Source organism: Wyeomyia smithii, chromosome 2 (assembly GCF_029784165.1).
Source record: "Wyeomyia smithii strain HCP4-BCI-WySm-NY-G18 chromosome 2, ASM2978416v1, whole genome shotgun sequence".
NCBI lineage: Eukaryota > Metazoa > Arthropoda > Insecta > Diptera > Culicidae > Wyeomyia > Wyeomyia smithii.
In genome coordinates, this window is record NC_073695.1 from 13,636,331 (window position 1) to 13,659,980 (window position 23,650).

General features: G+C 42.5%; 1 protein-coding gene and 1 long non-coding RNA gene across 12 annotated transcripts in view; one reads left to right on the forward strand and one right to left on the reverse strand.

Moving 5' to 3' along the window:
- The window catches only part of LOC129725712 (trifunctional nucleotide phosphoesterase protein YfkN), an 82,957-nt gene that overhangs the window by 28,138 nt on the left and 31,169 nt on the right, over positions 1-23,650 (forward strand). Inside the window, exons 1-2 of one of the 11 annotated variants that reach the window (XM_055681812.1) lie at positions 18,212-18,772; positions 18,966-19,079. The exons of 7 other annotated variants lie outside the window; for them this stretch is intronic. The gene's annotated coding sequence lies outside the window, so the exon portion shown is untranslated. Of the gene's footprint in view, positions 1-18,211; positions 18,773-18,965; positions 19,080-23,650 lie in introns of those variants that run through there. 3 more of the 11 variants (XM_055681820.1, XM_055681811.1, XM_055681818.1) reach the window with 3 other exon arrangements.
- Positions 19,355-19,944, reverse strand: LOC129725715 (uncharacterized). Its single transcript, XR_008728151.1, has 2 exons — positions 19,611-19,944; positions 19,355-19,550 (listed from the first exon to the last, which is right to left on the reverse strand). It is a non-coding gene; the product is annotated as an uncharacterized LOC129725715 (long non-coding RNA).

Here is a 23,650-nt window from a genome sequence, read left to right on the forward strand (position 1 = left end):
TCAGCTCTTTACCATTATCAAATTATCCATAATCCATATTTTCCTATTCATTTTTTACATTTTTCTCAACAATTGTAGTTTTACGGTCTACAATCTTGCGGAAGAAACCATTTTGATCTCAGGCACCATTTTCCCAACATATATTGGAAATCGAATTATAAAATTGAAATCAAAATTTTGAAATCCAACTTTTATCGGAATTAGACATCAAAAATAATAAACTGTGAATCTCAAAGCGAAAATAGAAATAAGAAAGTACTATCCAGCAAACAGCAACCACGAGAAAATGATTGATGAAAAAAAATTAAAATCAAGCGTTTCAAATCCATTCAATCCAACTTTCGAAAACCATAAATAAACAAACCAGTTGTAAACTCTTGTTGCTTGTTACGTGTTTTCACATGTCACAGTGCTCCCACAGACCGTTATTATAAAAATAATGCATCAAAGAATCTGAGTACACCATTCGATTCGTTATGACGTCCAGAATCTCTGGTCAAAATTTTAAAATCATCGTACGGTACATTTTTGAGTAAGGAGCAATCCACATACCACGTGGACAGATTTTAAACGATTTACAACCCCCCCCCCTCCCTCCGTGGTCAACTGCTCAGATAAATTCTTAAAATTTTGTATGGACCGTGGACATTTCACACAAACAACTGTCCACGTGGTAAAATATTATTTTTATCTAACTGTTAGGTGGATTGATCAAAAAACCAAAAACGCCAAAAGTAAGGCCTTGTTCTATGAACAATTTTGCTGAATACATTGAGTACATAAAATCAATTTTTCACAGTAAAATCTAAAACGATCACGATTTTTCGAGTTTAGACCACTGTGCACTGTGGAATTTTCAAATAAATCCTTTCACCAATTGTTAATGTCTTGAAATATAATACTTGGAATGTATAGAAACTATTTGGAAGTTGTTTCATGAAATGTTGGTTAAAAAACGTGCTTTACAATAAATATTCCGTCGTTGTTAAATCACTTTTTTGTACTTGACGACCTTCAAAAGAGCATTACTCAAAAATGAAGCGTACGATGATTTTTAAATTTTGACCAGAGATTCTGGACGTCATAACGAATCGAATGGTGTACTCAGAAAAAAGAAAAAAGTTTTGATATTTTTTAAAGCGCGTAGCACCTTTTCTAATGCATACAAGTAATAATTTTCTGAAAGTTCAGTTATTCAACAAGAAATACCAAGAATTTAGCTAGTAATGGCCCTTTCCCTGAAACGATTTGTTTTTGGCAGAGGTTTGCGGTGTTTACAATAGCGACGCAGCATATCAACTGGTATCAAAAAACTTTAATTTTTCATTAGTTTAGAAGTGTGTTGGGTATCTGAACGATCGTTTTCATATATATTTTGTTTTTAGTGTGACAGTGACCGTGTAAACGGGAAACGGTAAACGATCTTCGACCGGGGAATTCAAAAATGAAGAAAATCGGCTCAGTAGTTTCGCTGCAATCGTAAACACGGCAAAGTAATTTTTTGAAAAACACCTTTCCGAGATAAAGGCGTATAAAGTTTTAAGTTTAGTTTACGCGGCCGAGGCTGGGCGCGCTGCAAATCGCTCTAACTTGCTCCTCTTTGCTCAGATATTTATAAAAATTTGTTAAAATCTTCTCGAGATGTTGTACTTTAAGATAACGCAATCCAAAAAAAATCAATTTTTCAACTTAGAAAGGTATATAACCCCTTAACACTGTTAGTTAGGGTGGCAGCCACAATGGTCATGTCAAATTTCTAAAACCGACCATGTACATTTTGTTTATTGACCTAAAAAAATGATCTGTGTGAAATTTCAGCTCAATCGGAAATGATTCAGAGGTGCCTCAGGTGTTCAAAGTTTTGATGTTTTGACCCTCGAATATGGACATCCCTAATAAAAAATCAAGTTCAAGGCGCCTGATAAACATTAAAATGATTCACCAAACCACATGTAAATCATTTCAATTGAACATCTTTTAATTTTTTTTCAGGCATCTAGGGATATTAATTTTCGAGGCTCAAAACACCAAAATGTTAAGCACTCTGAGGCACTCCTAAATCATGTCTGATTAAGCTGAAATTTTGCATTATTTTCCGCAAATAAACAAAATTTACATGTCGATTCTTCGAATTTGATAAAGACATTTTTTCCATACATCCCATTGTCACCCTACTGTGGGAAAATTAACAGGAACCTTTGCCATGACGGACAAAACATGCATGCAGACATATTTTTTAGTTTTCTCTCCGTTTCATTCATCAATCCCTAATCAGTTTTCGCAACAAAATTATATGAGTAGATCTTACACTAAAGTGCCCAGAAATTCTCGATGGACCGCAGTTGGAGGACGTTGGGCGGATTTACCGATTTACACCACATCGATATTCAGCTCCTCCATCTCCTCCAACAATCGCTTTGAGTAGTGGGCCGACACCAGAAAGAAGAGCGGCTTTAACATCCGCTTGTCGCTGATTGTCAGCCTCAAAAGCACCTTCTTGAGCAACTTGGTGTGTGAAATAAACTTAATCCTGGAGCTCACTTCTTTTGTGGAGAAGCAAAATATGAAGTGCCCTGCCAGTCGTTGCCATCCATGAGTACTGTTTTTAGTGCAAACGGGAACCTTTTTCCCGAAATAATATGAGTCTACACTGAAAATTTTTTTTCGGCAAAGTTAAGCTTCGTATATCAAAAATCGATCGTTCAACGGCCGGGGGATTAATAACGAACATAAAAAAAGATGAAGAAAATCGGCTCAGTAGTTTCGTTGCAATCGTAAACACAGCAAAGTAATTTTTTGAGAAACACCTCTCCGAGGCTCCGCTTATGCGGCCGAGGCTGAACGCCCTGCAAATCGCTTTAACTTTCTCCTCTTTGCTCAGATCTTTATAAAAATTTGTAAAAATGTTCTCGAGATGTTTTACTTTGAGATAATGCAACGCAAAAAAAATCGATTTTTCAACCTACCTTATACACCTTAACCCCTTAAGGTTGTTGGTGAGGGTGGCAGCCAAAATGATCATGTTAAATTTCTAAAACTGACAATGTACATTTTGTTAATTGACCCAGAGAGATGATCTGTGTGAAATTTCAGCTCAATCGGAAATGATTCAGAGGTCCCTCAACGTGCTCAAAGTTTTGATGTTTTGACCCTCGAATAAGGACATCCTTAATAAAAAATCGAGTTCAAGGCGCCTAATAAACATTAAAATGATTCACCAAACCACATGTAAATCATTTCAATTTTTTAAGCATCTTTCAATTTTTTTCAGGCATCTTACTTACTTACTTTACTTTCAAGGCGACAGACCGATTATCGATCCAGTGCCGAATCCAGAATGCGTCGCCATGTCCCTCGGTCTTGGGCTGCTATCCTCCAATCGCCCCTAACACCTATTTCGCGTGCATCCTCGTCGACAGCACACATCCAACGAGTACGGGGTCTACCCCGAAGTCGACGACCTCCATCGGGATTCCTGCTAAATATAGCCTTCGATTTGTATGCCTGGTACACTACATGGTTCATGCGTCTGCGCCAAACACCATTTTCTAGTTTGCCGCCAAGGATTGAACGCAAAATCCTACGCTCAAAAACACCAAGAGCTCGCCAGCCTTTTTCAGCATCCATGATTCATGGCCGTAGAGAGCCACCGGAAGAATCAGTGCTTTCTAGAGTGCAAGTTTAGTCCGGATTCGCAGACTGCGGGACCTTAGCTGGTTACGTAATCCGTAAAAGGCCCTGTTTGCGGCTGCTATCCACCTCTTTATCTCACGGCTAACCTCGTTGTTACATGTCACTCATGTTCCCAGGTAAATAAATTCGTCGACTACTTCAAATGTTTCCTCATCTAGCACCACGGCAGCACCAACCTCCGACGGACTACCACGCACTCTGCCAGCCACCTCGTGCGTGGTAGTCGTAGCTTCCCTCCTGAGAGGTCCGAAGGCCTCTTCCACAGCTCTACGGTTGCTACCAATGATGTCGATATCATCCGCAAAACCTAGAAGCATGTGCGACTTCGTAATGATGGTGCCGCTTCTCTGCACGCCAGCCCTCCGTATAGCACCTTCCAATGCGATGTTGAACAATAAGTTCGACAGCCCGTCACCCTGCTTCAAACCATCTAACGTCACGAAAGAGTCCGATATCTCACCGGCTATCCTGACGCTTGATGTAGAACCTTCAACGGTGGCACGTATCAGCCTAATCAGCTTTGTTGGGAAGCCATGTTCGAGCATAATCTGCCATAATTCATTTTTCTTAACTGAATCGTACGCTGCCCTGAAGTCTATGAACACATGGTGCGTCTGCAAGTTGAATTCTCGAAATTTATCGAGGATTTGTCGCAAGGTAAACATTTGGTCCGTCGTGGAGCGTCCCCTTCGAAAACCGCATCCTGCTCCTTTCGACTCCATGGTTTCCCTCACCGTTCAACAGCACACTGAAGTGTTCCTTCCAACGCCTGGCCACCTCTGTTTTATCGGTTATCAGGTTCCCCTCCCTATCGTTGCACATGACAGGGGCTGACACGTTTCGATTCCAGATTCCATTGACCTTCTTGTAGAAGCTCCTCACATCGTGCCTGGAAAAGCAACCTTCCGCCTTCGCAAGAATACGCTCCCAATGCTGTCGTTTCTTCCGGCGATGGAGTCTCTTTTCAGCGGCTCTAGCATCTCGATATCTACCCACGCTCTGACAAGTCACAGCCGTGGCCAACATGTGACCCCTGGCGCGGTTCTACTCCTCCGTCACTCGCTGGCACTCAGCGTCAAACCACTCATTGGACGCAGCTGCCGCAGTTGTACCCAACACTTCTCGCGCTGTAGTGCTGATCGAACTGTGGATGTACCTCCACTGTTCATTCAGGTTCCCTTCAACTTTTTCCTCAGTCCGTTCATCAACCTTCTGCGAGTACTCTGCAGCCCCTCCTTCGGTTGATAGCCGCTGGATGTTCAACTGCATCCTCCTCGTTGCCTTGGATTTCAACACGTTGGACAGCCGGGCGCGGATTTTGGCTACTACAAGATAGTGATCCGAGTCAACGTTCGGTCCTCTGAACGACCTCACGTCTGTAACGTCTGAAAAGTGCCGTCCATCAATCAGAACGTGGTCAATTTGAGACCAAAGCTCCCCATTAGGGTGCATCCAGGTGTGCTTACGTATGTTTCGGCGTGCAAAATAAGTGCTACAGATAGCCATCCCCCTAGCTGCAGCGAAATTAACAAGCCTCAGGCCATTGTCGTTCGTAGTAGAGTGGAAGTTTTCCTTACCAGTTACGGGGCGGAAGAAGTCTTCCTGCCCGACCTGTGCATTTGCATCTCCGATGACAATCTTTATATCGTGTCCTGGGCACTCATTGTATGTCTTTTCCAGGAGCTCATAGAACTCCTCCTTTTCGTCATCGGGTTTCTCGTTGGTCGGTGCGTACACATTTATTAGGCTGTAGTTGAAAAATTTGCCCTTAATTTTCAACACGCATATACGGTCACTGATCGGCCTCCATCTAATGACACGCTTCATCTGTTTTTTAATTAGCACGAAACCAACTCCTCTTTCTGCTTTCATTCCGCCGCTATAGCAGATGTGGTACTTAAATGAAGTGTTCGCAATAGGATCTACTGCCCGGAATTCACGTTCACCCGATTTCGGCCACCGCACCTCTTGGATAGCTGCAACTTCCATATTCACCTTCCGCAGCTCTCTAGCCAGGATGCCTGCACGTGCCGGTTCGAGTAGAGTCCTTACATTCCAAGTACCGAGTTTCCAATAATCGTTGTTCTTTTTCGTTCGCCTAGGTCCATGCCGATTATTTCGTTTCGTATTTATATCTGGATTGTTCGTAGTATTTAATATTCGGTATGCTGCCTTCCTAGGGCTGCGATACCTAGTCTCGCAACGGGGCTGCCGTCTTTGATATAGCTGGCGAGGCACCGTGTTTCATGATTCAGCCGCCCGCTCCGGATCAGACGCTGTTGTACGCCGCCTTTAACATGGGGAAACAGCCGCGTACGTTCCCCCTTCCCAGTCAGCATACGACCAAAGTTTCCACCGGGGGTTGGTTACCCGATCTCCGCTGGGGTTACTCGTATCCCGGTCGGCACCACGTGGAGGTTGGGATAGGAGTTGCTGGACAGAGGTGAATGACCACAATAGGATCTCAAGTGACACGTGTCCAACCATTCGCCAACCATTTCAGGCATCTTAGGGATATTAATTGACATTTAATTAGGGATATTAGTTTTCGAGGCTCAAAACACCAAAATGTTGAGCACTTTGAGGCACTCCTTAATAATGTCTGATTAAGCTGAAATTTTGCACAGGTTATAATTTTTCGCAAACTAACAAAACTTACATGTCGATTCTTCGAATTTGATGATAACATTTTTTCCATACATCCCATTGCCACCCTACTGTTGGAAAATTTACAGGAACATTTGCCATGGTGGACAAAAACATGCGTATAGGCATAGTTTTCAGTTTTCACTCTGTTTCATTCATCAAATCCTTTCGGGACAAAATTATTTGAGTAGATCTTACGCTTCAGGTTTGCCCAGAAATTCCCGATGGGCCGCAGTTGAAGGACGTTGGGCGGATTTGCCGATTTGGACCACATCGATATTCAGCTCCTCCATCTCCTCCAACAATCGCTTCGAGTAGTGGGCCGCATTGTAAGATCAATAAGTTGTAGTGTCTGGTCAAAAATCTTTTGTTACAGTCGCTTTAATTCTTAGCAAGAAGTCAAACAAACAAGTGAAATTAAAGTTACAATCGATAATGAGTAGAGTTTTGTCCGACTGTTTACGATACAGAAACTATAGAGCACAAAGTTAATATCGAAACTCTGCTCCAAGGTTGAGTACTCATTGCAAAACTGGCTTCGCTGTTGTTTGGCGTGCAATGCCATGAAATTGGAATAAAGCTTACAACTTAACCAAAATATATTTTTTCTTGTTCTACATTTCCATCAAAAGCAATCTCATCATCATTTCGATCGGAATCCAGAGAAAAGCAACAAATATGGCAACCCTTTGCTAATATTATTTTAAACAATCCTCGAAGCAACCAAATTTACTTTTGCATGATTTTCTGTTTCCACGCATTTTTCGTTAAACCATAATTCATGTGCTTCACAAAATTCATACTGATTGCAACACTCATTCTATAAGAAAAGTACTACGCACGAGATTGTTTGAGGAAGCTAAATCTGTTGAAAGTTTCAAGAAAATGTCAAGCGAAAAGTTGCAGTTGTGCCAAACCTCATAAAGGGCATCGTCAAGGAATTTCGAGGATTTTTGCGATTGCTCAAAATAATACTCAAACAATTTCTGTACAATGTTACCATTCGAATAAAGAGATTTCACAGAAGCAATAAATAATTGTGATATACTCTTAAGTAACATTCAACAGGAGAAGGAGAACAATATTTGTGGGTATTTCATATGCTTGCCTACTAACTGCTGCTAATTGCTGTACCATGGTGTATTTTATATATCCACCTAAGGTTGCTAGACAAACCAAACAAGCAAGTGTATGAATACTTCTCGTAAAAAGATATACGACCGAGTTTTATTATGTTAATCAAGCTATCCGTTGTAATTTTCTCCAACGAATCGGAACTCTTGCTTCTGTTTGTGGAAGATGCCATTTCTGGGAATACGTAAATGAAACAATCACCTTAGCATAAGCTTAAAGCACTTCAATGCAATGACACTTTTCTGACAGCAGCAAATAATTATCCCGCCTAAAATTCCAATGAGTGTTACATAATGGATGGTTATCCGAGCGAAGTGACTCTTTGCTGACTGAAACACACTTCGTTGTCTAAATTGGATCTGTTTAGGACAGAGATTCTGATATTACATACTGCCTATCATTATGACTGTCACGGTATCGTTTTGACACAGCCGATTTTTTAGTAATAATAATGACTCTAATTATGGTCGTGGTTCACAAACAACGCCTTTATAATGTAAATCAATTCAGAAATTGTTTATAAAATATATGAGCGTTGTTATTGGTTCTCTCTGTTTGGACTCCACTCAACCCATCGGTAATCATGAGTCAAGTCGTTCCACTGGGATTATCGCATGATTTAGGCTCTGATGGAATAACAACTTCGCCCCGCTAAATAGACCAAATCGTAATGTGCTGTTCGTATTCACGCGTTAAGTACGACGGATCGTGCATTTATAAATTACGACGCCTAGTATGTGAATAGCCTTCGTTATTCGGATCACATGCCTAGCCCATGGCAGCTCTCTGGCCACTCTTGGGAGCAAAACATCATATCCGAACTAAATGCGCATTACTTCTCTCGCATAATGGTTAGCTTGGATGTGCCAGTTAGGTAGACGCCTTGGTGGCTGCCGTTATCGTCCGACCGTGCGGGAAGCAAGCCATTTCGGAAAATAGGGTCAGCTTTCGTGCGAAGGCCGTTGAATGAGTGCCGACGCGTCATCAAGTCTGCAAGTTTAGGGACGCAATCGTTTAAGACTAACGTATCACAACAGACATTTTTTTAGCTCATTCAATCACTAGAAAAAAAACCTAAATTAATCCACCTAGCGGTCAGACCCAGCCTTTCTCATTCAATCTTTTATTTGTAAAAATAGATTTACATGAACGCTTCAATCCAATAAATGTTTATTCACTCTTTAGGTTCTAAAATATTGATGTTGTAATCTATACATATAAAATGTAGTCCGGTCTCTCTGTCTATCTGATCCATATAGGCTCGAAAACTACCGAACCGATCGACGTGAAAATTTCTATGTAGGGGTTTTTGGTCCCGATAAAGGTTCCTATGATAGTTTGAGACCCCTCCCTCTTCTGGATAGGAGGGGGTGAAACATACATTTCTGCACTCAAAAACAAACCAAGCAAATGAAACCGAATTTGGCATGTGGATATTTTAAAGGGTAATAAATATGTCCATAATGGTTCGACGCCCCTCCCTCTTATGGAAGCACATGTTTTTGCACAATTTTCTGCACATCTCGCGAACTAATCAACTAAATGGAGCCATATTTGGCAGGTGAATGATTTTAGTGGTAACAAATATGTTCCATAATCGACCTCAGGCAACATTTTGGATATTGTTTTTGGCACATTTTGCATGTGTAGGATAAGTACAACGATACACCGTGCCCCAGTGCTGAGTCGAGAAAATTTCCAGCTCAAAAAGATCCTCGACATCGCTAACCACAGAAACACGGGGACCACAAGAAAGATACACAGGAGCTGAATTCGACCACAGATACCATTTTGAATTCTAATATGGCGACTTCCGGCCACGGAAAACCAGCGGCAAACGACCAAATACCACCCAATATGGGTATTTTCGGAATCGTAATGATGCACTGGAGCCACAAATCGACTTCAGACACCATTATGAATTGTAGGATGGCAGCTTGTGGTTTCTGGAAAACAGCCAAAAATGGCCGATTTCCGTCTAACATGAGTATCTCCGGATCTAGAGTGATACAGAGCAGCTGAAATCGGAAATGATCAAATTACACCCAATATGGGTGTTTTTTCAACCAGAATGACGCTCAGAGGCCAGAAATTATATTAAATACCATTTTGAAATCCAAGATGGCGACTTCCGGTTTGTGAAAAACAGCCTAAAATAACCAAATACCATCCAATATGAGTATCTCTGGAACCAGAATAATGCAATGAGCTAACAATTGACCTCAGGCACCATTTTGAATCGCTAAATGGCAACTTATAGGAAACAGTCGAAAATGACCAAATAATACTCAACATGGATATTTCCGTAATCGAGATGATGCATAGAAACCAAACATTGACCCTTGACACCATTTTGAATTTAAAGACGACCACTGTTAGTTTCTGGAAAACAACCAAAATAACTAAATACCTCCCAATATGGGTAGTTCCGGTGTTAGATTGATGCCAGAAAATTTGCTGAAAATGACCTAATACCACCCAATATGAATATATTCAGAATTAGGGCGATGTACAGAAGCCAAAGTCGAGGATGTTGTCATTTCGATAAAACCAATAAAACCGATAAACCAAACAATTTGTCTTCTGACTTTTAACATATCCTATGGCCGGTTCGTCGTGCATTTGCAGACTATGAACACATCGCAAGGAATCAATGACTTTGGAACGTTCAAATAGTACAAAACCACATTTAAATTATGTTGAGGCCACATAAATATATCAATCAAAGCAGGTATAGTTATAAATAGTCTTTGAATTTCTTTTCTTTCCATAACTTATGAGCCACATATCAAATTGTTATGAAGTTTGTTATTTGTAAGTTTGAGAGATGACTCGTTCGTATGACACTAGTTATGTTCAAATAAGTCATGTGAATTAATAGACTTTCATTGATTTATTAACAATTTAATACATAACGGTGGCTTAAGTTCAATTATAATCAAATGAAATGGGAACGTATAGGGCAGCCAAACTTTGAAACCACGTGTTCAATCATAATTCATCAGTTAACCCTTAACTAGCCCGCTCATCTGATAATAATATTGATCAAATCGGTTGTGTAGTTTTTGAGATAATGAAGTTTCGTGATTTTCACATTTTGGTACTTTACAGACGACGTTACAGTCCGATTACAGTAAAATTCAATAGAGTGTTACGAGGCAGCTAGACTTATTATTTGACACTAATTTTGCGGAAATCGGGTAAGCCATCTCTGAGAAAAGTGAGTGAGTTAAAGTAATCTTTGGTATATGTTCCTTTTCATAGCTGGATTTCACATTTTTAAACATAACAGGCAAAGTAATAGTTCGATTGCAAAACAAATCAATAGGGTCTTATGGGGCAACTAGACCTTCCATTTGACTTTGATTTTATGAAAATCGGTTCAGCCATCTCTGAGAAACATGAGTGAGATTAAGAAGTCTTCAAATCACGTTTCTTGTCATAACTTTTGAACCACAAGTTCAATCTTTATGCAATTCAAAAGTTAAGGGTATTTCAGGTAGCCCGTTCATTTGAAATCAATTTTGTTCAAATCGGTTGTGTATTTTTCGAGATAATGATGTTTCATGATTTTCACATTTTGAAACATAACCTCTAAACTAAGAATCCAATTACAATGAAATTTAATAGGGTCTTATGGGACAAGGAGACCTTTCATTTGCAATAAATTTCATGAAAATCGGTCCAGCCATCTCTGAGAAAAGTGAGTGAGAATAAAAATCTGCACACACACACACACATACAGAAAATGCTCAGCTCGCCGAGCTGAGTCCAGTGATATATGCCATTCGGCCTTTTGGAGCACTTTTATACTTTCGGTTTTGCAAGTGATTGCTATACCTTTCTAGGAGAAAGGCAAAAACTATAATAAACGATAAAACTGATTTATCAATTGCGGTAAACTCTCAGTCATCTATCAGTTTGATTAATTGATGACGACCATTACGCAGAAAAAATCGGTAAACCCACGCTGAAAAACTATGATCATTGATTGGAAGTTCGATTTTTATTTTCAGAGTAAAATAATTTTATCTCCAATTAGGGTGGAAAATAATTTCCATGAATTTTTCCCGCAATCGAACGTAACCGATCTACCGGAAGCGTCAGCAAACAGACAACTTTTCCTATATTTTTTTCGCTGGTTATGGTTCCCACGAGCTGACTGCTCAGTCAAGTGGGTGGCAGTTTGACTTTCATTACCCAGGAGAAGCTTCGTGACGTTCATTTTTCATTCTCGTTGCAGTCAAAACAGGAAAGTTAAGTTTTTTTTCATTTCTTTTTCCTTCTACGCGATTGAAAATATCCTCTCAATTCCAAGTAACAGTCTGCGCCAATAAGCAAAAGACTCGAAAAACGAATGGCAAAAGGACACAAATCATCCAAATTTATCTGCACAAAATTTGGCTGTAATCGGGCCCTGCAGCGACAATCAAGCGTAAAATTATTTGCCCGACAGGCGGAGGGTTCGACGCTGTCATGACAACGGCATGTCAAAGTTAACCGAAGCTGTCGGTAAGCCGTCCCAGGCAATCGACTTTTAACACGTAATAGCGCGATGGTATTACAAGCAGCTTTGCGCAGTGTATCGAACTCGAAAAGCTGGGCGAAGTTTGGTGTAACAATAATCCTAATCAAATATCCGAATAGATCAAGCGAGAAATTTCATCGGATATTGAGTGAATTTATTTCCGGTAATTTTCTTCGATAAGCATACTCTTAATTTCACTAATTGTTTTCTCTTGAAAGTGTTTGGAATTTCTTGGTAACCCAATTCAATCCCTTAACGTTGGCCTTGAATAAACCTGCACGTTAAGCCCAGACTCAACCATTAAGCACCATAAATGCCAACCTCAGACAAAAGACAAGACAAATGAAAAACCGAACACATGTGACCACATTCACTGGTGTAAATGGCCACCTGCTGGGATTGAAGACAAATGGATTCATTACGTCTCCTGCTCTATTTCTCATCAGGCGTCTTCACATACATCCTGTTACCTGCTGCTCGTCTCCAGGATAGGACGTCCGGTTAGCATTTAACCTTTTTCCCGGCAATGAAGGAAATGTGACCTAAGCCAATGAATCAATCAATCTTCCATGGCAGATTGTCACCGCAATCTGTCGGATGCGGGGCTACGATTTGTAGGCCATTTGTCGGCAAAGTGATGAGATGAAATTGGGTTTATTCCTTTTTGACTCTTAATCCATATAAGCTTTTCTTTATGTAATGTTTGCGTTCGAAATTCGTTTCGATGTTTCATCCATGATGATTTATTTTTAAATCCAGTGCTTGATTTTCGAAGCTCTGTTTGAGTAATTCAATGCGATACGACGCAAATTTTATTCAGTTTCTAATTTGTCATTTTTAGTTTTAAATAAACATTGCACAGCCGCTATAAAAATTAGCACTGTTTAACTCTTATAAGTAATTTCTGAAGAAAAATATTTGGCCATGGTGCAGTGAAAAATAAAAAAGTTTAAGTAGTTGAAAATGTGACAATTTTGACATTCCATAAAATGCACAGTGTGGTTAAACTTTGATAGTCAATTACTCGAAATAATAGCGCTTGGTTCGGTTTGGTTGAACGCCGACTTCCCGTAACGCAGTTGTTCTTATTAATATTGTTCACTGCGTTCCAGAAGAGCACTCGACTGTAGACTGGCAAAACACCATCCAAAACGAGTATTTTCGAAACCGGAATGATACCCAGAGGCTGAGAATCGATTCCAGCGTAATTTTCGCGTATTTCCAGATCATTTGGCGCAATTCTGCCCATAACCAGAATCAAATTTGCCATTTTGTGATTCTGCCATTCTTGATTCTGCCTTATGAAATATTCTGCCTTTCGTAACTCTGCTTTTAGTGATTCCGCCTTTTGTAGGAGACCCTGATTTGTACTGGAAATCATGAATTCATGTTATGTGAGTTGCCTCATTTTCAGTTCGATTGTATTTTTTTTTCAAGGTGGCGGGGAAATCTGCAAACAGACACCTGAGAGGAGAATTCAGGGTGTGGGGATGAGACTAGGGGAGAGATGCTGGGGTAGTTACACTCCCCCAGGCACCTACTGATCCCTGTCCCGACCCACTAAAACCCCTCCAGTCTCCAGCCCTGGTCTTCCCGGAACGACGGTTAAGTATTACGTCGGGGAATGGCTTTTGTGCGTGATGCACCCTCTTTACTCTTATAACCTCCTAGCTAACTACCTGGAGACTTGTAATTAGCTACCACTGGCGTGTTGGTGGTTGACCCGCCACACACGTTGCAGCTCCAGGACAATCTGAGAGGCGGCTGCACAGACCGCGTTCCTGATGTCCGGGTCGTCGTACATCCTCCGGACTAGATTGTCCGGAGTAGTGCCAGGCCCGCTCACAGCCATCATGTCGCTCCTCGCTCTTACGAAACGGGGGCATACGAGAAAGACATGCTCAGCAGTCTCCTGGCGGTTTCCCAGCCTTCGGCAATAAGACCAGTCTCTGCCGCTTCCACCTATCAGGGAAGAGACAGTCATCCAGGCACCTCTGCATGACTGCCCTGAACATCCCGGGGGCCGTTTTTATCGCCAGCCTGAAAGCCAGGTTAGGGATACCATCCGGTCCCGGTGCCTTGCTCACCTTTAGGGATTTGGCGATCACGACGAGTTCCTCATTCGTAACCCTTGCCTCCTCCCCTGCCTCGACACGGCTGTCGTCGCTCACGGATTGGATGCTCGGCAGGTTGGCCGAACATCTCTGGTCTATGTCTGAGATACTGGAACGTCGGACGTGAGACTCGACTGCCGGAGGCCAAGGACTTGGCTCGTGGCGTGGAAAGAGTCCCTCGATGATACGCTCCAGCATCGCTGGTGATCGCTCTGCAGGCGCCAGCGCGCCTTTAGTCTTGGCCATTACGATCCTGTAGGCGTCAATCTACGGATTTGTATTGGCACTCGCACATAGCCTATCGAAGCAGGCCCTCTTGCTGGCCTTTATCGCACTCTTTAGCATCGATTTGCCGAACTGAATGCTGCGCGGCGCTCTGTCCTCTCTTCTTCGTTTTGCGCACGCTGCATCCTCCGTCTTGCACGAAGGCACACACTGCGAAGGTCGGCTATTGCGTCCTTCCACCAGTAAACCGGTGGCTTCCCATTCCTAGGTTGGCGAGTCCTAGGCATGGTGGCGACGCACGCCCGCGATAGTCTGGCACTTAGTTGGTCAGCAGTCGGGCGGAGCCAATTGCCCCCATCGCGCTCACTTCTCATTGCCCCTTCGAATACCTCGGCATCAAAGTGCGATGTCTTCCACCCGCGAATGGTTAGAGTGTTGGCTCTACCCGTCGCTTGCCGCCTCTCATTGTTGTCTACACTATAACAGACCGCCTGGTGGTCGCTATTAGTGTAGCCATCGTCTACCCTCCAGTTCTTGATCAGTCCTGGGCTGGAGAACGTCATGTCGATGATCGACTCCGCACCATTTCTGCTGAATGTACTTTTGTTCCCAACGTTGTCCAGATCTAGGTTGAGCTATGCCAAAACCTCCAACAGGATCTGGCCCCTCTGGTTCGTGAAGCGACTTCCCCACTCAACAGCCCAAGCGTTGAAGTCGCCCGCCACCACCAACGGCGTTAGGCCCGTTAGCTCCATGGTTCTGTAGATCAACGTGGCGGAGCATAGCAACTGCAGTAGAACACTCCGTTCACCTTTGCAACCGCGTACCCTTCGTTTGAGGTGAAAAACAACCTCCTGAACCGGGAATCTGCTTGTCGTCCATACGGCCGCCATACTGGACTTATCCGCAACCCAGTTACCGTTTCCGGGAGGAATGCGGTAGGGGTTCGATACGATGGCGATGTCCGATAGCGACTCAGTGACTGCTTGGTATAGTAGCTGCTGAGCCGCATAGCAGTGGTTCAGGTTCAGTTGCGTTACTCTTATGCCCGTGGTTTCGCAGCCGGCTTACCGGCTGGGCACCTGGGCACCTGGGGCCTCCCATAAAGTGTTTGGCGTCCCGTTTTCCGGAACACACCATGTACTTGGGAGACTCCCTGCAATCCTTTGATTTATGGCCTGCACCACCGCAATGCTGCATAACTGGATCCTGTCGGGCCCCTTGCAGGTCCAGGACTTATGTCCTCCCTCGAAGCACCGGAAGCAAACGTCCGGTTGTTGGAGTATGCCCAGAGGGCTTACTGACCATCCAACCTTTAGCTTGCCTTCCTTTAGTGCCAGATTTGCATCTGCCTATGCTAACCGGAAGATAGCCACCTGGGTCCCTGCTGGGCCCTTTCGGAGGCGGATTGACGCAGTGGCCACCTCCACCCCACACTTCTCTTTGAGGGCTGGTGCAACGTCGCACCCCTCGGTGATTTCATCCAGGTTTTAAAGCTGGAGAGTCACCTCCGAGGTGAGTGTCCGAATCTGCACCTCTTTGCCAAGCACAGGCTACCGCCTTGTAGGAAGCGCCCTTGTTCTTCGCATCCTTTTGGAGCTCAAGAATCATTTCGCCACTGCGAGATCGACGGATGGTCCGCACATCCGCCCCTAAATCCTTGAGCTGAGTTTCACTCCTCATTTTCTTCAAGACTTCTGCGTACTTGGACCCGTCAGTCTTGAGTATGAGGGCGTCCCCCCCGCTCCTCGCCTTTTTGATATTTGGTGAACGTTTTGCCGCCGCTTCATCCTGGCGCTTTTTACCCTCCTTGCGCCCTTTTCCTACTACGGTAACCCATGGATTTCCCGCAGTCGCCGCTCCGGTCGATGTTCCGGCCTTTGAGCCTGTTGGTGTGCTAGATCGTGAGGCTAGCTCCACTAACCGCTCCTTCACATTATCGGGGGCCGCTTCCACCGGGACTGCCTCGTTCGCTTACCAACCTGCCCCGTAGAGCAGATCGCGGCGAATGAGGGCATGAGGGCATCAGCCTGAACCTGCTTGGATTCAGTTGCCCTCCTGGTCCTCGCCCCCTTTTCGGAGGCTTCAACCCGAGCCACAAGTTCGGCGTGCTCCTTTTGAGCTTCGTCGATGGTAGCCCGAAGCAGGAGGAGGCCCTGCTTCAGATCCCTGGACATATTGCTCTATTCGCCGCGAACTCGATGATAGCATCGAGCTGTTCGGAAAGCGCTGCCACCCTAGGCCGCTTGTCCCTGCTCTTTTCGATGGCCTTGACTAGCAAGGGACCATCGACCGTTCTATCCGGTGTGGAAACGTGTTAGCCTTTCAACCACCAGGTTTCACTGCATCCGTCTCCGCCTTTTTCTGCGGAGACCGCTGGATGCCACCTCTCGCGAAGGGATTTGGTAGTCCCTCCACACTCGTCTCTTTTGTTTTTTGATTTAACATTTTGATTTAATTGGGTCCCCCTTCCAGCCGCTGTCCTTGTCCATGGTGGAGTAGTCGCCTATGTGGTCCCATGGTGGGCTATGCCGAAGCAGTGAGGTCATGGCTAGGGTAAGCAATCATAGCGCCTTATGTGCAACTATGACTCCACCGACCGGCGCATGTCAGGAACAACCATCTGATCCTACTCCTGCCTGATTCCCAACAGGCAATGGGCTCGGAACGTACTGAAAGGCCTTCCAGGTTTTATGGGATGGAGACCCCTGCACCGGGTATCGCCTCGCCGTTTCAAGCCATTGTCACACGACTTTACTAAGGGAGCTCGATGCAGGTGCCAGCCCGAGGACGTGGTGCCATTACGAAATCCAACTCATATCCATTCACTACGTTGCCAGTTGCCATAATTGGGACCTTACTGGCATCAGTCCCAATGGGCGAGTTAGTGCATTTGGGTGATGGGAGCGGCTCTATTCGCTCCGTCAGAGGTGATTCCGGGTACTTGTGGCTTTTGCGAGGAATCGACTGTCCCTGGTTCGACCCTCACCACCCCTAGGCTACCTCCCGCTGCTGGTCCGGGACACGTGTCAGTGGTCGCACATGTATTGTGTGTCCTCGACGATCGCCACACGTCGACCCGTGGTGGCATGCAGCTCTGCCTGGTATGTATTTTTCCACAATTGTAACAGTATTGTAGCAAGTTTGTTCTCATCGGTAGAGGTTTGATTTTCCATACGATGTGTACACAATAATATGTACTAGCTTTTTTACAATAATAGTACTTTAAAGTTATTAAAGCTTGGGACCTGACTTGAGTGTTCAACTGTACAGCACAACCTGTGTACTTATCATTTGTTATGGTGAATGTTTTTGTAATTGCACACGCCGGAGATGTTCTGCGATAGTACTGACTCTAAAAAACACCTCTCTGCTGGCGAAAACGACCGCATGTCATAATACATATTACAAAGCAGCAAGCAGATAGGGAGACATACTTTCCCTTATGAAGTAATATATGGATTTAATTCCGTTCCAATACATTCAGCTACGTATAATCAATGAGATGATTGAACGTGATAAGAAGCCGTTCTAACAAACATAATGTTAGTCAATATGGTGAACTGGCAGTGTGAAATGACAGTAGATTAGTATGTAGATTTGAACATTAGTATCACACACCTCAATAATAATCCAAGACGTCACTCACCAGACGAATCAATACTGAGCTATGAGCAATTGAGTGATACGTTTTCAAACGCAAGGTTCTCTCCCATTCTCTTCTCTGTGTCTCTCATAGCGCCATCTGCGGTCACGCTTTTCAGCCAAATCCTGTGAGAATGTGACCTCAACCGCGGTGAGTTCGTCACGGTCACAATAAACATCGTCACAGCGCGCAGTGTCGTTTCATCGCGTCATCGTCTTCGACGCGACGCAGCGGATTGCGAAGATGCTGTGCAAGTGTGAGTGGAAACTTCATTGACGGCGCGACCGACCGATGAGTATCGTGTGAACCTCCGCCAGGAAAGGACGTCTACCCGACGGGAACCAGAGCATACACTATATTCGTTTATTTTGACGCAGCTGATTGGCCGCGATAGATTTTTGCGGCTCTCCTACGGCGGAACACGTGCTTGCTTGTCTCGCGTTTTACTTCGTTTGTTGTGCGCTGTCTGAGCAAGCTTTTATCAAAGGAATTTTTGTCGTCTTAGCAAAAGTTTAGACAGTTTGTTTTACTATTCGAAGAACGTATTCTTTTGTTTCGGAACTACAGTACAGTAGACATTGTTATTTCACGGGGATCTGCAACACTGTGTTAAATCAATAATTTGCAAGCTAATGGATGAAGTGGTTTTAAGTTGTTTTAATTAAGTGTGTGTTTGATATGTGAAATACTTCAGTGCTATCAAGAGTGCATTACGTTTTCAACAATTTGCAACTACTTTAAAGTGTGTTTTGCATTAATTGTACTGAACAGTGGAAGTATTTAGAGGTGAGTGCAGGAAATACTCCAATTTGTTAAATGTAGGAATAGGTGATACTTGTATCGATACTCGATACGGATATTATCAAAAGTATCGATACTTTTGTCAGTGTCGCCCTACCCTGTTTGACCGTTAATTCCATCCTTTTTTTCTACCGATACTAACAAATGGCCTGCACTCTGCTTTTTGGGTCACACTTAGGCCACAACCTATGCGGAGCAAACTTCAGCTCGAAACATGAAAGGAAGTGAACTGCTGTGATAGCGAGGACTTATCTCTGATCATCTTCTGTTTCACTTGTTCTAAAAAAGAAATGTGAGTACTTCCTCTAGTGTTTCTCGGAGAGTGTCTTTTTATCTAGGGCTTTAAATGTAGGACAAGGTCGAAACCGTAAACCGACCCTTCGAATGAACTGATGAGATTAAAATAACGTATTTTGAAACATCTGCTATTCTCTGAGTTGATAGAAAAATGTAATGCCATGCAAAAAGTGTGAATACCACCCACAAGGAGTTCATCTTCCCTTCGACTGTAGTACGGGCAGGAAATATGGGAGTTTCGAGTTACAATCTGAATATACAGTGGAAAGCTCTTCAGAAGCCTCCTTCGGATAGCATCGAATTTTTATTCCTTTCCCACGGATAGTCAATAGCTTTCATCCTCACCGGATCAATAAAAAAAACTTCTCGTTCGCTTCCTGTTTCTGTTCGCGCTATACCCCACATTGCGGTGACTCCATGAGTTTGTTGGCCAAGCAAAAAAAAAAAGGTGTTGAATTTTTCTACACTTAAAAAATATAGAAATTTTATCGTGTTGCTTCAAAAAAAAAAAAAAATCCATACCTACATGATAGGCATATAATCGATGGATAATTCTAATTTTCTATTTCTGGTTGATAATCAGCGATATCCCACTGTGCATCCGTCGACCTTTGAAAGCACCCGCAAAAGGCGAATAAGCTGTACTGCTTCCGAGTAAGTAATAACAATGATGAATCAGCCCACGTTAAGGTTTGTCGAACTTCGTTTCGATGGGCCCTGAGAAACCGGTTTCCTTATGTTGAACTGTTTGTTTGCTCACTCGCCCGAAATTTCGCTAACTGCGGCTCTTCCTCAATTGATGAATGGCTACGTCATACCGTAAATTGTGTATGTGTCCACCAAACCTATCTACAACTCAGTTCTTATCACTTTGGAAGAAGACTCCCCGGCTCGTGTTTGTCTTTCTTCGTAATTCTGGATTGTTTCAAATCCATTGATATGACGAACTACTTGTCGTGAAATTAAATAATTTTAGCCGTTTAGCAATTTGCTAGTGTAGTGTAGCCTTACTGATAGGGTCCCATTCGCTTACCGTTCGTACTTTGGCGCGAATGATGTCATGGGAAGAATAAATTTTATTACTCTAAGCAAAATTGTTATTCGATTGGGAAGATAACTTTCGATGCCTGGTCCCTGTGGAATCGTTCAGTACAGGGCCGGCGTCACATTATTTTCTCGAGTGGGTAGTAAGGGATAGGGAATGTTTATGGGTAAGGGGGGGGGGGTTGTTGTCAATCAACTGATATTTGAACATAATTTAAGAAAAATTGACAGTTTTAGAGAAATTAGATTTTCGAATTTCGTTCAGTAGTAATGTTTGCATTAAAAAATGGTCTTTTTCGGATGGTGATAGAAAAAAAACCAAGACAGATATTTGATTTTAATGAATTTCCCATGGAAGGTAATTATATGAGCTCACTTGCAAAAGCAATTCCATACCCTTGCGAGTGGCCTTCCGGAAGTTTACCAGAACTTTCGCCATGATGGACGAAAATGCGAAAATGAAAAATGCGAAACAAAATGCGTGTAGGCATGTTTTTAAGTTCTTTCTTCGTTTTATTCAACAATTCCTCCTCAATTTCCGCGACAAAATTGTTGGAGTAGGTCTTACGCTTCTGGTTTGCCCAGAAACTCTGGATGGAACGCAGCTGGGGAACGTTGGGTGGGTTGGTCGACCTGGGTATCACATCGATTTTCAGCCGCTCCTCCTCCTACGACTGCTTCGGGTAGTGGGCCGACACCAGATCGCTCCTATACTATAAATTTCCCAGTTCACGGCCATTACTGAGCTTCTCGCTGATTGTCAGTCATAGCAGCACCTTCTTGGTTCCTTCGCGAAGGAAGTGAAATACGAAGTCTCGGCGTCGACCACCACCACCACGTCGCGATTCGCCGGAAAAATCGACTTGACCATCTTATTCAACCGCTGCCATTACGTCAATGTCTGCAGCTCTGAGGCCAATGAACGTGACTGCCGCTTTCTGACATGTATGTCCATGTTTACCAGTTACTTTTCCACTGTTTGCCCGGTTGCACCGACCTCCTGATCAAGCGTACGCAGCGATGTAGCCACTTTTCCCTCGGCTAGTCTCTTAAGCATTTGTTGGAGCTTCTTGTCGCTCAGGGTCGCCGGACGACCGGAATCGGCATTTCTTTCGATACTCTGATTGTAGTCCAACAGTGCCAAGATGTTGTAGATACCGGAACAAGGTTGGTGCAAAAAACAAAATATATGAAATTTAAGACTAAAAAATTGCCAGCAAGCAGTAAATATATTATTTTTTTTTTATCTAGAAGCCAACATTCAAAAACATTTAGTCGTTTAGAAAAAAGTCGTATTTGGAGAAGAAAAATTTGAGATTAGGAAGGGAGTCTTTTATACAAGTATTTAGCAGGTATGATTGAAAATTGTAACCATTAAAGATGTTCACGTGGATTTCCGGCAGACGCGTTTTTTTCATGCGGATATTTGTTATTTTTTTTTTCAATGTTAATTTTCATTTGGCGACTATGCTTTTGAAAGCTGGTTGTGAATATAGAATCGCCACGTAGTTGGCCCGATTTCAAACAATTGCAGTTTTTCAATAATTTTTAATTCGGCTCGAATCAGAAAAAATACTTCTTTCTTTACGACAAGCCTGGTATTGATTAATCAGAGAAAACAACAACATTCGAGAACAATTAATTTTTTTTTCTCTGAGAAACTTTACAACTGTACATAAATCTGTAGATTTATAACCTCTCGCTAAACGATATCCATCATAAAATCTCGCTACATTATATTTTTTTGATTTCTTTGATAGTTCCGTGTGGGAAAGTACCCACATGGATAATTTCCGAGTGGGTACTACTACCCACACTACCCACATGAACCGCCGGCCCTGGTTCAGTAATCAGAATAAGTACCTTCTTTTGGGAAGTTTGTCGTTCTTTTGACACATGTTCACTATTATATTTCGTCGAATCTGTTCGTGCTACATCCGAACTCATGACTTTGGTTTGTTTTTAATTCTAAGTTGATGTAAAGTCAACAACGTAAAATAAAAAAAAAGCTAAAACCTTTACACACAATAGCTCCAATAAAACAAACAGACTCATGTAAGAACGAATACTCATCTTAAATGCTAATCTTTTTACAATTTTTTTTTCTTATACTCTCAAAATTTCACATTTTCGCAGGTTATCTTAGTTCAACAGCATACGTGCCAAAAATACTGAAATGCTCCTGACTCGTGCATGCAATCTGCATTCGCTATATAAGGATTTCGTCGCGAATTCCTTCCTCTGTTAGGCGGGCAATTGTTTACCTTGAAGAGATGCTATGAAACTTTATTGAATTGATTGCTATCATAATAGTTGTCCCTGTTATTGCTTTTAAGGAATGCTCAAGAAACAAATAAAAGGAAAGAAATAATTATATAGCGGCATTCTTTGAAGATTCCGTTCCAGCATTGCTTGTGTCATTCAGTACGATCAATGTATAGTGAATGCTTCACGAAAGAATCGTGAATGATTGCACTCGCGCGATTATTTCAAGTGATGTTAGCTTGTGGGCAGGATTTGGCTACTCCATGATGATTTTTGTTGAATTTAAATATCACACGCTTATGACACAGCTACCATTTCTGTTAGCATTAGCGATATTTATTTATACTTCCGTAATCAAATAACTGATTTCTACCTCACGTTCATTTAGATTCATGATCTTGTATCACTCAATTGTTTTTTAAATATTCTCGCGATTCTTTTGAATGCAAGCAAACTTGGAAAACTTGCATGCGAGTGAGAATGATTGGAAGCTACTTGTTCAATCACATTTGGACCAAATATTGCAAGGGAGTGAAAATGTCCATGCTTTGGTATAGCAAGCAATTTGCTCGTGTGGATTGTAAAGTTAGGCCGTTACAAATTTTATTTTCATTTTATGTCATCCCCCCCTTCAACAATTTTGAATATTGGAAGGGGAAGAAAAAAAAGCTCAAACCGTTTTGTTCGTTTCATTGGTTTTTCGACAGCATAAATGCTTAAATTAGCAACAGACAAGTCAGGTGACAGCGAGAGTGTCGTCGAAAGGCAAGCGAAATAAATAATAATAATAATAAAGTGTTATTTTTCAACATTTATTGAGTGCAAGTTACAAACGTCATAACTTGCACACAAATTTTGATCAAAGATATTTTTTTTTCGTCTCGGTGTTATTTATTTTTTGCCACCCCCTCTGCTAACTTTGATAACCTTGGACATAAAAAGAATTTGAAATTTGTATCAGCCTTATTCATATTTCATAAAAACGACTCCTGCCTGTCTACTAGAAGCACACAACTTCTCTAGTAATTTGGTCAGATCTGGTGTTTACTTGCTGGCACTCTGACATTGTTTGAAAAAGTGCCAAAGCCCGCTTATCTGCCCAGAACAATGGCCCATTGGAGGATACAGGGTAATAATTAAAAGGTATCTTAGCTCAACACAAACAACCACTTCCATTATGTAACCCAACACTCATGAATTTGTATGAAAACAACCAGTTTCTTTTTAAAAAAATGGTGTCCACTTTATGAAATTAAG